This window comes from Cnephaeus nilssonii (genome assembly GCF_951640355.1).
Source record: "Cnephaeus nilssonii genome assembly, chromosome: 14".
NCBI classification, from domain to species: Eukaryota; Metazoa; Chordata; class Mammalia; order Chiroptera; family Vespertilionidae; genus Cnephaeus; species Cnephaeus nilssonii.
In genome coordinates this window covers 61391812-61407354 of record NC_137085.1, presented here as the reverse complement: position 1 = coordinate 61407354, position 15543 = coordinate 61391812, and the positions used below count along the sequence as shown (strand labels likewise).

At 42.3% G+C, this 15543-nt stretch overlaps 1 protein-coding gene across 1 annotated transcript in view; it reads right to left on the bottom strand.

The window, feature by feature from the left end:
* FOCAD (focadhesin) overlaps positions 1-14677 on the bottom strand; it is a 288209-nt gene extending 273532 nt beyond the window's left edge. Inside the window, exon 1 of the mRNA XM_079789743.1 lies at positions 14622-14677. The gene's annotated coding sequence lies outside the window, so the exon portion shown is untranslated. The remainder of the gene's footprint in view (positions 1-14621) is intronic.
* Between the last annotated feature and the right edge of the window lie 866 nt (positions 14678-15543).

The window sequence follows — 15543 nt, the reverse complement described above, 5'->3', positions numbered from 1 at the left end:
GGAAAGAGAAAACAAGATTGAAAATGTTGATTTTTGTTGAAACTAAGTTCTCTTTCTGTACTCCCTACTTATGAGTGTGTTTGAAATTTTCCTCAATATGATATTTTTTAAAATATAACAAAATGGAAAACAATAACCTGAAGTTGTATGATTGCAATGTAAGCTGTTTAAAAATTATTACTGTTTGCAACTGGTAATTTATGTGAATGGAGTTTTCCTTAATGGTGTGCAATAAAAACAAAATACAAAACTGAAATACAAAAATAAATTGGAGACTGAAGCACTTAAAAGATTATCATTTTCAATCATAATCAGTAATTTCAAAGTCTACGCCCAGTTCTGTGAAAAGGCTGTGGATGCAAAAAGTGGCCTCCAAATGCTGAAGGAGCTGAGAGGCAAAGAAGGAAGCAGACAAGGCCAGCTCGTCAGATGATGAGTTTAATACGGAACTTAGTACAGAACCGGCATCCTGGGCCACAGCAGGGCACTCAGTACCCGCTATGATCCCTGGTTAGAGATGGACCCATGTTCTAGAAAAGGAATTCATGGGTGGTCAGGGGGGAATCAAGGGGCCAGATACCAGGAGGCCCTGGCGCCAGGGTGAGCTAGGAGAGATAACACGGAGGACACCTTGCCCCAGAGGATTAATGAAAATTCCCTGATTAGCCAGAAGCCTCTACACATTCCAGAGGCCACCAGGGGGATGAAGGGAGGTCAAAGATCAGGGTTCCTTCACTCGGAAGTTAAGCAGGTGGATTACCTTCAAGATGGAGTCAGCTCTGTCCTCACTTGCTCATTATAATAGCTTCAAGATTCAGACTGAGTTTATAAGAAGATTATGCTATAAATCAGTATGTAAAATACTTTATTTTGACTAGTAAAAACATCTCTCTTACCTGAAGTTCACAATAAGATATTTTGGAGAGAGGGAAGGTCCAACAGTTTAACAAAAAGGGTTGAAATTTTTCTGCCTTAGACTATTCCTTTCACGTATTAACTAATTCATCTTTGCTTTGAACAAAAATGTTATGATGTACAACTCAAAGTGAAGAGGTTGCTATTAAGAATCTACTGAGCAGGCATTCTATGCAGCTGATTAGAGAATGTGATACGCTTCTTTCAAAGAATAAAATGCCTGGATGGGAAGAACACTTTGACTAGCAGACCTCTTAAAAAGAAAAATGGATCACAAAAGTACCTGCACAAAGAGGTCAGGAGTTTCCTCAGATAAGAACCCAGAATCAGTTTCAAGAGTTTTTGCATAAACATGGGAGAGATACCTAGGCCTGGAAAATGTTTGGTACCAAAAGCCTACCTTTCATTCATTCATTCAACAAATATTTATTAGATGCCTACCTTGTGCCAGACACTGTTCTAAGCACTGGGGGATACAGACAAAACCCCTGGCTCTACAGATCACAGTCCTACTAAAGGAAAGATAAGAATAAGCAAAAAAGATAAGAATAAGCAAGAATAGCAAAATAGCATTTTACAAGATAAGTGCTAGCCCCGAAAGTAAAGCAGGAAAGGGGGTTAATATTAGAGAGAGTTCCAATTTTAAAGAGGACAATCAGAAAGGCTCACAGAGGTGAAACGTGAGCAAAGACTTAGCAGGGGTCCTCAAACTTTTTAAACAGGGGGCCAGTTCACTGTCCCTCAGACCGTTGGAGGGCCGGACTATAGTTTTAAAAAAAACCACAAAACTACGAACAAATTCCTATGCACACTGCACATATCTTATTTTGAAGTAAAAAAACAAAATGGCAAAAACACCCGCATGTGGCCCGCGGGCCGTAGTTTGAGGACGCCTGACTTAGAGGAAGTAAAGGAGTCAGTAGTCTCCAAGAAGAAGACTGATTCTAGGCAGAAAGAACAGCAGTAGAAAAGCCGGAGGGAGAGCAGGCCTCGTATGACTACGAAACAGAATAGAAGCTAACTGAGCAGATTTAGTTTGTGAGGAAGAGGAGTTGGCAATAAAGTTAGAGACACAACCAAGGGGTCAGATCATGGCAAACCTCACAGACCTCTGCAAAGACTTTGCCTTTTAACTTTGAGTGGTATTGGGAAGCCATTGGAGAGCTTAGGACAAAAAAGGAAGGAAATCCAACTCAAGTTTTGTTGTTTTTTGTTTATGTTCTTGTTTTTAATCCCTTTACTGCTGTTGACAATATTATAGAGGGCATTGAGAGAATAGAAGAGACCATTTAGAAAGCTATGGTAGATTGCAAAAAAAAAAAAAGGGCCCCCAATTCTTCCCAACTCCCATTTGCACCTTTCTGTACAAGGTGACTTTGCTGTTCCCCTCATAGAGAGGTAGTCTATTGCCCCATCCCCTGAATCTGGGCTGTCCTCGTGATCTGCTTTGATTAACGGGGGAAATAAAGTTGTGGGAATTCTTAGTCTAGGTCCCTTAAGGCCATGCAGCTTCCGCTTGCTCTCTTGCTACCATTAAACCATCAGAGGAAGAAGCGTGGGATAGCTTACCAGACCACATGTAGCAGAGACAAGCTTCCAAACCTATCAATCCCCATTACTACATGAGTGAGCCCAGGCAAGACCGTGAAAGAACTGTCCCTCCTCCCGGGAATAGGTGGTAACAAATAACAAATACTATTACAACATCAAGGACATAGACACATGGGGGCTCAGAGCAGTGGGGAGTGAGGAGTACTCAGATTCTAGATGTATTTTGAAGATAACAGCTAACAGGCTTTTTCATTAGTTTGTATGTGGATTATGAGAGAAAGAGTCAAGGATGACACCCAAGTTTTTGGCCTGAGTCATGGAAGGAATGGAGTCTCCATTCACTGAGATGGGGAAGACCATAGAGGCAGCAGGAATAGAAACTCCCAGCAAGCAAAAGCCCTGGTCAGGACGGCTTTACCCCATATTCAGAGAAGAACTGGCACCTGTACTCTTCAAACTATTCCAAAAAATCCTAAAGAAAGGAACGCTTCCACGCTCTTTTTATGAGGCCAACATTATACTAATTCTAAAACCAGATAGAGACACTACAAAGAAAGAGAATTACAAGCCAATGTCCCTGATGAACTTAGATGTTAAAATCCTCAGCAAAATATTAACAAATTGGACTCAGCAATATATTGAGAAGATCACACACTATGACCAAGTAGGATTTGTTCAGGGATGGAAAGCTGGTATAACATTTGCAAATCAATAACCATGATACATCACTTAAATAAATTGAAAGACAAAACTCACATAATCCCATCAATAGATGCAGAAAAAGCATTCAACAAAATACAACATCCATTTTTGATAAAAACTCTCAGCAAAGTGGGACTAGAGGCATCATATCCCTGCATAATAAAGGCCATATATGACTAACCTACAGTGAACATCACACTCAATGGGCAAAAACTTAAACTATTTCCCCTAAGAACAGGAACAAGACAGGGCTGTCCGCTTTCACCACTCTTATTCAACTTAGTACTGGAAGTCCTAGCCACAGCAATCAGACAAGAAGGAAACATAAAAGGCATCCAAATTGGAAAGGAGGAAGTAAAACTGTCATTATTCATAGATGACATGGTATTGTACATAAAAAAACCCTAAAGATTCCACCAAAAAACTACTAGATTTAATAAATGAATCCGGCAATGAAGCAGAATACAAAATTAACACCCATAATTGATGGCATTTTTATACACCAATAATGAACTCTCAGAAAGAGAAACTAAAAAAAAATAAAAATAAAAAATCCTATTTACCATTGCAACAAAAAAAGTAAGGTACTTAGGAACAAACTTAACCAAGGAGATAACAGACTATTACTCGCAAAACTAAAGAACATTGAAAAAAGAGATAGAGGAAGATATAAACCAGTGGAAGAATATACAGTATTCATGGATTCATAGATTAACATCATTAAAATGTCCATACTACCAATCTATAGATTCAATGCAATCCCTATTAATATACTGAAGGCATATTTCACAAATCTAGAACAAATACTCCAAAAATTTATATGGAACCAAAAAAGACTGCAGCAATCTTGAGAAAGAAGAACAAAGTTGGAAAGATCACTATACTGGATATCAAGCTATACTACAAGCCACTGTACTCATAACAGCCTGGTACTGGCACAAGAACAGAGAACCCAGAAATTGACCCAAGTCATTATGCTCAATTAATATTTGATAAAGGAGGCAAGAGCATACAATGGAGTAAAGACAGTCTCTTTAATAAATGGTGCTGGGAAAATTGGACAGGTACATGCAAAAATATCAAGCTGGATCACCAACATACACCATACACAAGAATAAACTCAAAATGGATAAAAGACTTAAATGTAAGTTGTGAGACCATAAAAGCCCTAAAAAAAACCATAGGTAGCAAAATCTCAGACATCTCTTGTAGCAATATGTTTGCCAATACATCTCCAAGGGCAAGGAAAACAAAGGAGAAAATAAACAAATGGAACTACATCAAAATAAAAAGCTTCTGCACAGCAAAAGAAACCATCAACAAAATGAAAAGAGAGCCCACTGTATGGGAGAACACATTTGCCAATGATACATCTGATAAGAAGTTTATCTCCAAAATATATAAGGAACTCATACAACTAAACAAAAGGAAGACAAATAATCCCATGTAAAACTGGGCAAAGGATCTAGATAGAGACTTCTCCAAAGTGGACATACCAATGGCCAAGAGACATATGAAAAAATGCTCAGAGTCATTAATCATCAGAGAGATGCAAATTAAAACAACAATAAGCCCTGACCAGTTCCTCAGCGGTTAGAGCATTGACCCATGGACTGAAGAGTCTCAAGTTCGATTTCTGGTCCAGGGCATGTATCTCGGTTGCAGGTTCCATACCCAGCTCCAGTCAGGGCAACTGCAGGAGGCAACCAATCGATGTCTCTCTCTTTCTTTTCCTCTCCTCTCCTCCCTCCCTTTCATTTCACTCTCCCTAAAAGTCAATGAAAAAAATCATCAGGTGAGAACTAAAAAATTAAAAAATAAAACAACAATGAGGTATCACTTCACACCTGTCAGAATGGCTACCATCAAGAAATCAACAAATGACAAGTGCTGGTGAGGATGTGGAGAAAAGGGAACCCTCGTGCACTGCTGGTGGGAATGCCAACTGGTGCAGCCACTGTGGAGAACAGTATGGAGTTTCCTCAAAATATTAAACATGGAACTGCCATTTGACCCAGTGATCCCACTTTTAGAAATATATCCTAAAAAACCTGAAACACCAATCAGAAAGAATATATGCACCCCTATGTTCATAGTGCAATTTAGATTAGCTAAGATCTGGAAACATCCCAAATACCCATCAGTAGAGGAGTGGATAAAAAAGTGGTGGTACATTTACACCATGAAATACTAAGTAGCTGTAAAAAAGAAGGATCTCTTATCCTGTGAGACAGCATGGAAGGACCTGGAGAGTATTATGCTAAGTGAAATAAGCCAGTCAGAGAAAGACAAGTATCACATGATCTCTCTCATATGTGGAATCTAATGAACAAAATAAACTATAGAACAAAACAGATCCAGAGTCATAGAAGCATGGAACAGACTGTCTAATCTCAGAGGGAACTCGGGGGTGGGTGGGGAGAGGAAGAGATTAACCAAAGATTTTGTATGCATATATGCATAACCCATGGACACAGACAATAGTGTGGTGAAGGCCTGGGGCAGGGGCAGGTACTGGTCAATGTGGGAAAAGGGGACATCTATAATACTTTCAACAATAAAGAAATTTTTAAAGAAAAGAATGATCTCGCCCTAGCCGGTTTGGCTCAGTAGATAGACCATTGGCCTGCAGATTGAAGGGTCCCAGGTTCGATTCCGGTCAAGGGCATGTGCCTAGGTTGTGGGCTTGATTCCCATTAGGGGGTGTGCAGGAGGCAGCCAATCGATGATTCTCTCTTATCATTGATGTTTCTATCTCTCTCTCTCCCTCTTCCTTCCTCTCTGAAATCAATAGAGTTATATTTAAAAAGAAGAACAACAACAACAACCTTTAGACTTAGCAAAATGAAAGTCATTGTGACTTTGAGGAGAGAAATTCTTTTAGAATGATGAGGAGGAAAGCTTAATTAAATTGAATTTAAGAAAGAATAGGAGGAGCCCTGGCTGGGTAGCTCAAGTGGTTAGAGCATCACCCCCTACACAAAGGTTGCAGCTTCCATCTTCTATCACAGCATACACAAGAGACAACCAATGAATGCATAAATAAGCATAACAATAAATCGATGTCTCTGTCTGTCTCTCTCAGTGTCCCTCTGTCTCTCTCTCTCATAGATAAGTGGAAAAATAAATCTCTCTCTCTCCCTTCTTCTCTAAATAAGTAAACAAATAGGAGGAAAGTAATTGGACACATAAGTATAGTTTTCCCATAAAAGGGAAAAAATAAATTGTGTGGTGGCTAAGAATTAATGTGGTCAACAAGGAATAATAATTCTTTAACAGTAATTATTTTTAAGAAAGAAGGAATAACAGAAATCACAGCATATTGATGTACTAAAGGGAATAATTTCATTAGAAAATGCGATCTTACAGGGGAGAGAGATACACTGGAGCCAAATCTTTGAGTAAATGAAAGGAACAGGATCTTATGCATGAGTGGGAGTAGTCCTTAGAAACACTACTAAAACTTCAGGTCCTAAAAATAACAGGAAGGAAATCAGAGGTAAATGCAGGTATGCCCAACTCCAACATCCATGAAAACTGTCATTAGGATCAAGGCATTTTTCACACCTCTGAGCCCAGAACTAACCCAGAACTAAAGATGCTCAATACAACTTTCCAGGCATCCTACCAATAGATGAGAGATGTCACATGTGATAAAAAGTATTTGCCAAAGTAGTTTGGAAGGCCAAAGGCCAAAAGAGGTTCATAAAAGAAAAGAAGAAAAAAAGCCATTGCCTCTGCTTTCTCTGACAAATAATACCCATACTCACTGGAGACATGTATGTTCTTTTTAAATTCAGAAATCGTACTACACCTGAACTATAACAAAAACTATGATTTGTTGGGTAAAAGTTGACAACAGGAAGCTTCATTAAAACTTGAAATCCAAACTACTATTTGGAACTTCAAAGCCAGCCATATGCTTAAGAAAACCTTCGTTACTCACACCCAAATCTAACCTCGTTCTAACCTGCCTTCCCTCCCAACCTTTTGGACTCTGAATACCATGGTCATGAACTTTTCCTATGAGATGCTCAGCTTCTTCATTAGATGGTCCCCCTACCTCCCAGGTCTAATGGAAAGTAGACTCTCATTCTTTGGTGACTCCTTCCAAGCTCCATGGTCCAAAAGAATATTTCCATGCCATTTATCTTTATACTAGTGGCCCAGTGCACAAAATTCGTGCACATTAAAAGGGAATTAATTAGAAGAAATAATTTAATATTGCTAATTTCCCTTTCTCTATAATACAAGTGTCAGACATGAAAGAAAATTAGTAAAATGTATATGAAAATCTCCCTCCTGTCAGAGTCTGGGGCGCACCACAGGACCTAGAGTCAAATCCCCACTCACCACCCACATGTGCTTTGAAAATGCGGGAGACCCAGACCCGGCCGGCCCCACCCCCATCAAGCCCCTCTGGGCAGGGGGTGCAGCCTCAGGTCTCCAGGCCCAGCACTGGGGCAGTAGGGGGGTGGGGTGGGGCACGGCCTGAGATCCCCCGTCAAGCCCCGCCGGACAGGGGCCATGGCCATGGCCTGAGGTCCCCCATCAAGCCCCGCCAGGCGAGGGGCATGGCCTGAGGTCCCCCGTCAAGCCCTGCCAGGTGGGGGGCACAGCCTTAGGTCCCCTGTCAAGCCCCACTGGGCAGGGGGCGCAGCCTGAGGTCCCCCGGCCCAGCGCTGGGGCGGGGGGCATGGCCTGAGGTCCCCCATCAAGCCCCACCAGGCAGAGGGTGTGGCCTGAGGTCTCCCAGCCCGGTGCTGGGGCAGGGGGTGCAGCCTGAGGTCTCCTGGCCTGGTTCCAGGGTGGGGTGTGTGGCCTGAGATCCCCCATCAAGCTCCACGGGGCGGGGGGAGCAGCCTGAGGTCCCTCACACCAGCCAGGCACCATGCAGCCTCAGGTCCTTGCTGTTTGGTTGTGATGTCATGGCGTCCAGGCTAATTTGCATATTCCTCTATTATTAGATAGATCTTTGAGGGCATGCCATCTAAGTACCTTCATCTCTATTATATGTACTGATTGCTACCATATCCATGACTCTTTAAAATTCTATTTACTTAAATGTCTCAAGACAGCTTGAATAAAAAGTTTCCTCTACTCCCTCCATGTTTATGTCCTAATAGCATATACTAAAACCTGAAGCTTTGACTACGTAAACCTGTTCAAGGATTGTTAAATAGAGTAAAACTTAAAGTAAATTCTAAAAAACAGTTAGTTCCAAAAAAAAAGGTTTGTTAACAGAGGAGAGAAAGGTACACCCGGGCACCCAAAAACCTCATTATAAAACTCTAATTGCAACATCCATAATCATAACATTTGCTCAAGATGCTTATCAACCAAATTAGCAAGCAGTCGCTTATCTGACCAAAAAGAGAGTAGAAAATATATTCTAATGTGCTGGGAAGAACTAGTGTTCAGTTTAGAAGCCTGGGTGGAATGCTTCATTGGTCCCCAGACAAGTGAAAAGATAAATCTTTAAATAAGTAATAATGAACAATCTATGTAGTTTGGATTCTCAACTTCCTTGGGACTAAACAAATATTTTCTTATCATGAGTAATGAAAAATTATATGGTATGTAATGTGAAACTTTTTAAAATGTCTTCAAAATATATAAAACTAAAGTAAACTCAGGCTAACTGAATGAAAGTCAATATAAATTAACACAAGTTAAAAATCATAAATGCAATTTTATGACTTCCATTGTGACGTGGAATAAGTTAAAAAATTGAGGGCAGAAGTACTTGGGGGACCCGATTTATAAAAACAATAAATTGCAGTCTTAATGTTTGAAAATAAATGAGATCATCCACGTTGCTTAAAAAATTTCTTTCAGCCCTACCCGGTTTGGCTCACTGTATAGAGCATGAGCCTATAGAATGAAGGGTTCGATTATGGTCAAGGGCATGTACCTCAGTTGCAGGCTCATTCCAGGCCCTGGATGGTGCACCTATGGGAGGTAACCAATTGATATGTGTCTCTCTCACATCAATGTTTCTCTCTCTCTCTCTCTCTCTCCCCCTCCCTTCCACTATCTCTAAAATCAATGGAAAAATATCCTCAGGTGAGGATTAACAACAATAACAAAAAATTTCTTTTAAATGGAAGAAAAATGGACAAACATCCCCTGTGTTCATTTCCTATCATGGACACAACCTCTATCCAATTTATCACTAATTGTTAATCACAGACTTATATTTATATAAGTACTAGAGGCCCATGCATGCCCCTTGGCCTGGCCTGTGATCAGGGCTGTCTTGCCCAGTCCCAATCGGGCCAATAGGGGCTGGCCAGCCGGGGAGGTTAGGGGTGAGGGGGGCGGAGGGACCATGGGAGGTTGGCCGGCCGCAGGAGGTTGGCTGTGGGAGCGCACTGACTACCAGGGGGCAGCTCCTGCATTAAGCGTCTGGCTGATCATCCGGTCATAACAGTCGCTTAGGCTTTTATATATATGCCCAGTGCACGGATTCGTGCACTGGTGGGGTTCCTCGGCCTGGCCTGTGGGGATCGGGCTGAAACCAGCTCTCTGACATCTCCTGAGGGGTCCCGGATTGTGAGAGGGTGGTTCTCCTGGCTCCCTCCTCTCTGGTTCCAGGTGCGTCACCCCAGAACCCCAGCTGCCAAATCACTGCAGCTCAGCAGTTCCTGCATTGAGCGATTGCCCCCTGGTGGTCAGTGCATGTCATAGCTACTGGTCAGATGATCGCTTAGGCATATATATATATATACCAAATTTTATTACACTACTCATCTCTAGGTCTCTTGTACTTTTTTTAAAAAACATGTGATACTTACGTGATCTCACTCATATGTGGAATCTAATTAACAAAATACACTGGTGAACAAAACAGACCCAGAGACATAGAAGCATGGAACAGACTGTCGAATCTCAGAGGGAAGGCGGGGGTGGGTAGGAAGATCAACCAAAGAACTTGTATGCATGTGTGCATAACCCATGGGCACAGACGGTAGGATGGTGAAGGCCTGGGGGCAGGGGCAGGGGCAGGCTGGAAGGGGTCAATGGGGGGGAAAGGGGGACATATAAAAACATATTTTTAAAAATATATAAAAAACATGTGATACTTAAAGATTTTACATCTCCTAAAGCAACATGTATTGCCCACCACTTGATCAAAGTTTAAATTATTACCCTATGTTTCTTTTATTAGATAAACTGAGTTCATTGTTATAAACTAAGAAACACTTAAGATCAAGTTTTGATATACTAGTAGACCCACCAATAACTCTGACACTATTATTTCTTTACATTTCTTCCAAATATAGTTATATTTTTTATGGGTTCCCCCCCCCCTCTAAAATTTTAAACTAGAAAAGGACTCCACTTGGATATTTTCCTCAGCTCTTACATTTCTCCTCAATCTTCCCATCTTGATCTGGTCCATTTCAATAACTGGAAAGGTCTAGCAAAGGCAACATTTTGAGACTGGTGGAGCCATTATAGAAAAAAAAGTATGGAGTTTCCTCAAAAAATTAAATATGGAACTGCCATTACTTGCAGGAATATATCCTAAGAAACCCAAAACACCAATCAGAAAGAATGTATGCACTCCAATGTTCATAGCAACACAATTTACAATAGTTAAGATCTGGAAACATCCCAAGTGCCCATCAGTTAATGAGTGGATAAAAAAGCTGTGGTACATTTACACCATGGAATGCTATGCAGCAGTAAGAAAGAAGGATCTCTTACCCTTTGAGATAGCATTGAGGGACCTAGAGAGTAGTGAAATAAGCCAGTCAGAGAAAGACAAGTATCACATGTTCACATGTTCTCACTCATATGTGGAATCTAATGAACAAAATAAACTGATGAACAAAATAGATCCAGAGACACAGAAGCATGGAGCAGACTGACGAATCTCAGAGAGAAGGCAGGGGAGGGTGGGTGGGTGAGAAGAGATCAACCAAGACCTTGTATGCATATATGCATAACCCAATAGTGTGGTGAAGGCCTGGGGCAGGGGTTGGGGGTGGGCTAGAAGAGTTCAATGCGGGGCGGGGGGGGGGGGGGGGGGGCGGGGACATATGTAATACTTTCAACAATAAAGATTTAATTTTTTTTAAAAAAAGCAAAATTTTGAAAAGTTGTATTTTCTTGCTATGGCTGGGTGGCTCAGTTGGTTAGGATACCATCCTGTACACTAAAAGGTTGCAGGTTCGATCCCTGGTCAGGGCATGTATGGGAGGTATCTGATGGATGTTTTTCTCTCTTTTCCTCCCTCTTCCTCTATATCTAAAAATCAATAAAAACATATCCTTGGGTGAAGATTTAAGAAAAAAAAGTTGACCCAGCTGGCAGGGCTCAGTGGTTGAGCATTGACCTATGAACCAGGAGGTCATGGTTCAATGCCCAGTTAGGGCACATGCCCAGGTTGTGGGCTCAACTCCCAGTAGGGGTCATGCAGGAGGCAGGCAATCAATGATTCTCTCTCATCATTGATGTTTCTATCTTTCTATCCCTCTCCCTTCTCTCTGAAATCAATAAAAACATTTTTTAACAAAAAATTGTATTTTCTTGAATTTCCCATGACTTTAATAGTGATGTAAACAAATAATTCAACTAATGGCTTGTGGACAATATCTAAAAAGTATCACAAGGCTATCAATATTATGTTTCAGGGGAACTATCTATATATATAAAAGGCTAATATGCTAAGTATCCGACTGTCTGACTGGTCACTATGACGCGCACTGACCATCAGGGGGCAGATGCCCAATGCAGGAGCTGCCGTGATGCTCACTGGCCATTTACAGAGAAATGGCACCGCAGACCTGGCACCAACAAACCAACACTCGGCTTCCCACAAGTGGGACACAGGCCCTGCCACCACCCCGGAGTGACAGCCCACCAAATCGCAGCCGACGCTACCGAGACCCCATGGCGCAAAATGCGGCCCACAGCCCAGCCCAGCCCAGAAATGGTTGCTGTGGCGCCAGGTAATGACATCACGTAGCAACGCCTGGCTTCCTCTCCCTAGTGACTAGCCTCCTTGGAATTTCTTCAGCCCAGGAACACGACTTGCTTTATAGCCAGGTGGAAACATTTTACACTTTAACCAAATGTCTGTGAAGCATTTCCCCATTTCTAATCTCATTTGATCCTCACAGAAGCCCTGGAATAGGTACATAGGAGACTCGGTAGAATCCTATTTTATTTCCATTAGCCAGAAAACGAAGATATAGAAAGTCTAGAAACTTGACCAGACTGAAAAGAAGAAATGGTGAACCTTGAAAATGACTTCAGTCTTTCTCACTGTGCAGAATATAGTCAAACACTGCTGCAGTTAAATATTTTACCCTTTGTTCTCCCTGTGTGATCTACAATAATAATCTGCCTCATGTTGATATTTACTGCTGTGTCGCTGACAATTACCTGAAAGAAAAGTTGGGGTGCTTCACTGGACTGGAAAAAGTTTAGCTAAATCAGAAAGCAGGTCTAATTAAGCAAGTTTATTCTATATCTATAAAAAGCCAAGTTGACTCCCACATGTGTGATACATATAAAGCTCTCGCTGGCACCAATCACACATGTGTGTTTCGATCTGTCATTGTCAATGGTGAATTTGGTTGACACTTCTATTATAGAGAAAGGTGAATTGCGATGTTAAAATATTCCTTCTAATTAATTTCCTTTCAATGTGCATGAATTTGTGCACTGGGCCACTAGTTTTTGATATCATTTTACTCCTGCAGGAAGGCCAAGAGACATACTTATGAGTACAGAACCATCAATCAATAAATAAATGAAAAACTATTGTTACATCTTTATGGAGATTTTTATTCTCAAACTAATGATTAAGTACCTTTTGGTTATCAATTCTCTACTGGAAGCAGCAATCAATTAAAATATAGTAAATTTTAGATTGATAAAATAATGGTTAACATATTGATAGATATTAGCCTGGTAATGGTAACTACCTAACATTAACCAAGTAAGCAAATAGCCAAGACAGAGGTTTTAGATACCATTTATCTATAAGAGGGAGTAAAATTACTTTGAAAATTGTTTTTATATCATACCACTATATGTTACATTTAAAAGCTTCTGATTATTACATTTCAAAATTCAGATGAATCATAGTGCTTTGTATACAGGAGTTGGATGTGAATCAAAATGAAAAACATACACTTGCTTGATAGAAACTGAATGTGAACAAATTCAAAAAAATTAAAACTTAAGCATAAAATACATACTGTGTTTTTAAAATGGTCAGTTCTGTTAACACAATAAACATGCTATTTGCCCCTATCATTAAACATCTCAAAATTACAGAATATTTCATACCCATCCTCCTCACTTTACAGATAGACCTTCAGACCTAGGGGTCTTTAGTGATACAGTTAGCAAGATTAGGTCTCTGGGCCATCATGGTCTGAGGCTTACTCGAGGAGAAAGTACAGAAAGCAGGGAGGTCCCAGAAGAGCTCTGTCTTATGATATAGGATCATAAGCTTCTGCTCCAAATCTAGAACCTGAAATTGAACCATCAACAATTCCACCTCAAATCTAGAAAATAAAACTGGCAGATAAACTGATAGAAAAGGCAGGAATGCCTATTTATTTGTAGCTTAAGACCCTGAACATCAAGGCAGCCATTAAAAAGGTCTGTTGAATGGATGAAGATTGCATGATACTTGATAGGATGACTTCATTGATTTTAGAAGCTCCAAATTCAGGAACTAAACTAAGGGATTAGGATGCCACAGCTGAAATTAAAACTCACGGGGAGTAGGTGCAACATAAGTGCAAGTCTCTGCAAATCTCCCCATAGCTTTTGCAGACATTTCAAAACATACACTTATGTGCTATTATGTACATACAGACACATACTATTTCTTTGGGTAATTCCCGCAGTGAGGACCAGAGAACCAGGAGATCTGAAAACAGGCCCTGCTAACCCATAAACCTTTGCACTAAAGTGGACAGGATCTGAGTGAGTCACTAGCAATGAGGAGACAGCCACCCCAGGCCAGACAAGACACGGACAGAATCCCCTGCACTGCCCTGGACTTGGGAACCGGTGGGAGAGTCTGCGATGACTGCAATCTACTGCAGGTGAGTATGCAAGGATCACATGATCAGTTTCCGAGTCAGAATCCCACTGACCCCACCGCAGGCACCAGAGCCGGCCCCACCCAGGCATCATCGAGCTCTCTGACGAGGAAGGCCTAGTCCCCGCCAAGTTCAGAATCCAGAAAAGACCAAGACGAGGGCAAACGGCAAGACCTGTCCCCTGCAGGCCGCCCCACGCCGCGACACGGCCCTGCGGCCACATGCTCCACTGCCCCATCTCCCTGCAGAGCCCCAGGCCCGCCAGGCCTCGGCCGCCCTGCACGCAAGCTGAGATAAGCCACAGACGGGTGCGATCCGGCGGCGTCCCATCACGGGCAGCGGCCGACTGTCCGCCGCCTGCCATCCCGCATCGCTTACCTCTCTTTTGCCACAAGCTCAGCCCCAAGCCCGCAGCCTAACGTGGCCCCCTCGGCAGTCTCCAAAGCCCGGAGGCGTGGTCTACAAAGCGATAGCCAATGGACTGCTGACTGGGAAGGCCTGTCCCGCCTCCTCCAGCTTCGGCCCGCCCTCCCTCGCTAGTGCGCACGCGTGTCCGAGGCCAAGGCAAGGCTCAGCGTCTGTTTGGCGGCGTGGGAGGCCGAGCCTGGCTCAGCAGCCAGCAGAGCTCGGAGGACCTCGCGCAGGTGCCGGCTGTGAGGCTGCACCGCAGTGGGGAGTTAGCCCCAGGGAAAGCCGATTAAGAGACCCTGTCTGGGGAGGCCACTGCTCCTGTTGGCAGCCCAGACGGGATGCAGCTTTTGGTAGCGACTTAGGATTTGGCGATTTTGTTTCCCAGGGGGGAAAAACAGTACCAATAGCTTTAGGATTCAGAAAATTTATTCAAGATAAAGGTCTTGCCACTCAGTTTTTCCCCTTGTAGCTGTTGCTTGGCCAACACACAACACTGCGGCTTCTGAAGCTAACGGTGTGAACGAAAAGGGGCGACAGAGTAGACTGGACAAGTTTAGGGACTGGTTGGTGGGCCTGACAAGCCCAGGGACTGAAAGTAACCGCAGAGCGTTGTCTTGACTTAGCATAAACTCCTAACTGGGCAGATCATGGTGGGAAGTCAACATTACAGGCCTATAGCTTCCTTCGCAAAGGTTAATCTTTACCTTAAGTGAGCCCTGACCATGGTTCTTTTTTTTTTTTTAAATATGACTTCAGAGAGGAAGGGAGATGGAGAGAGAGATAGAAACATTAATGATGAGAAGGAATCATTGATTGGCTGCCTTCTGCACACCCCACACTGGGGATCTAGCCTGCAACCCCCCACCAGGGAATCGAACCTTGACCTCCT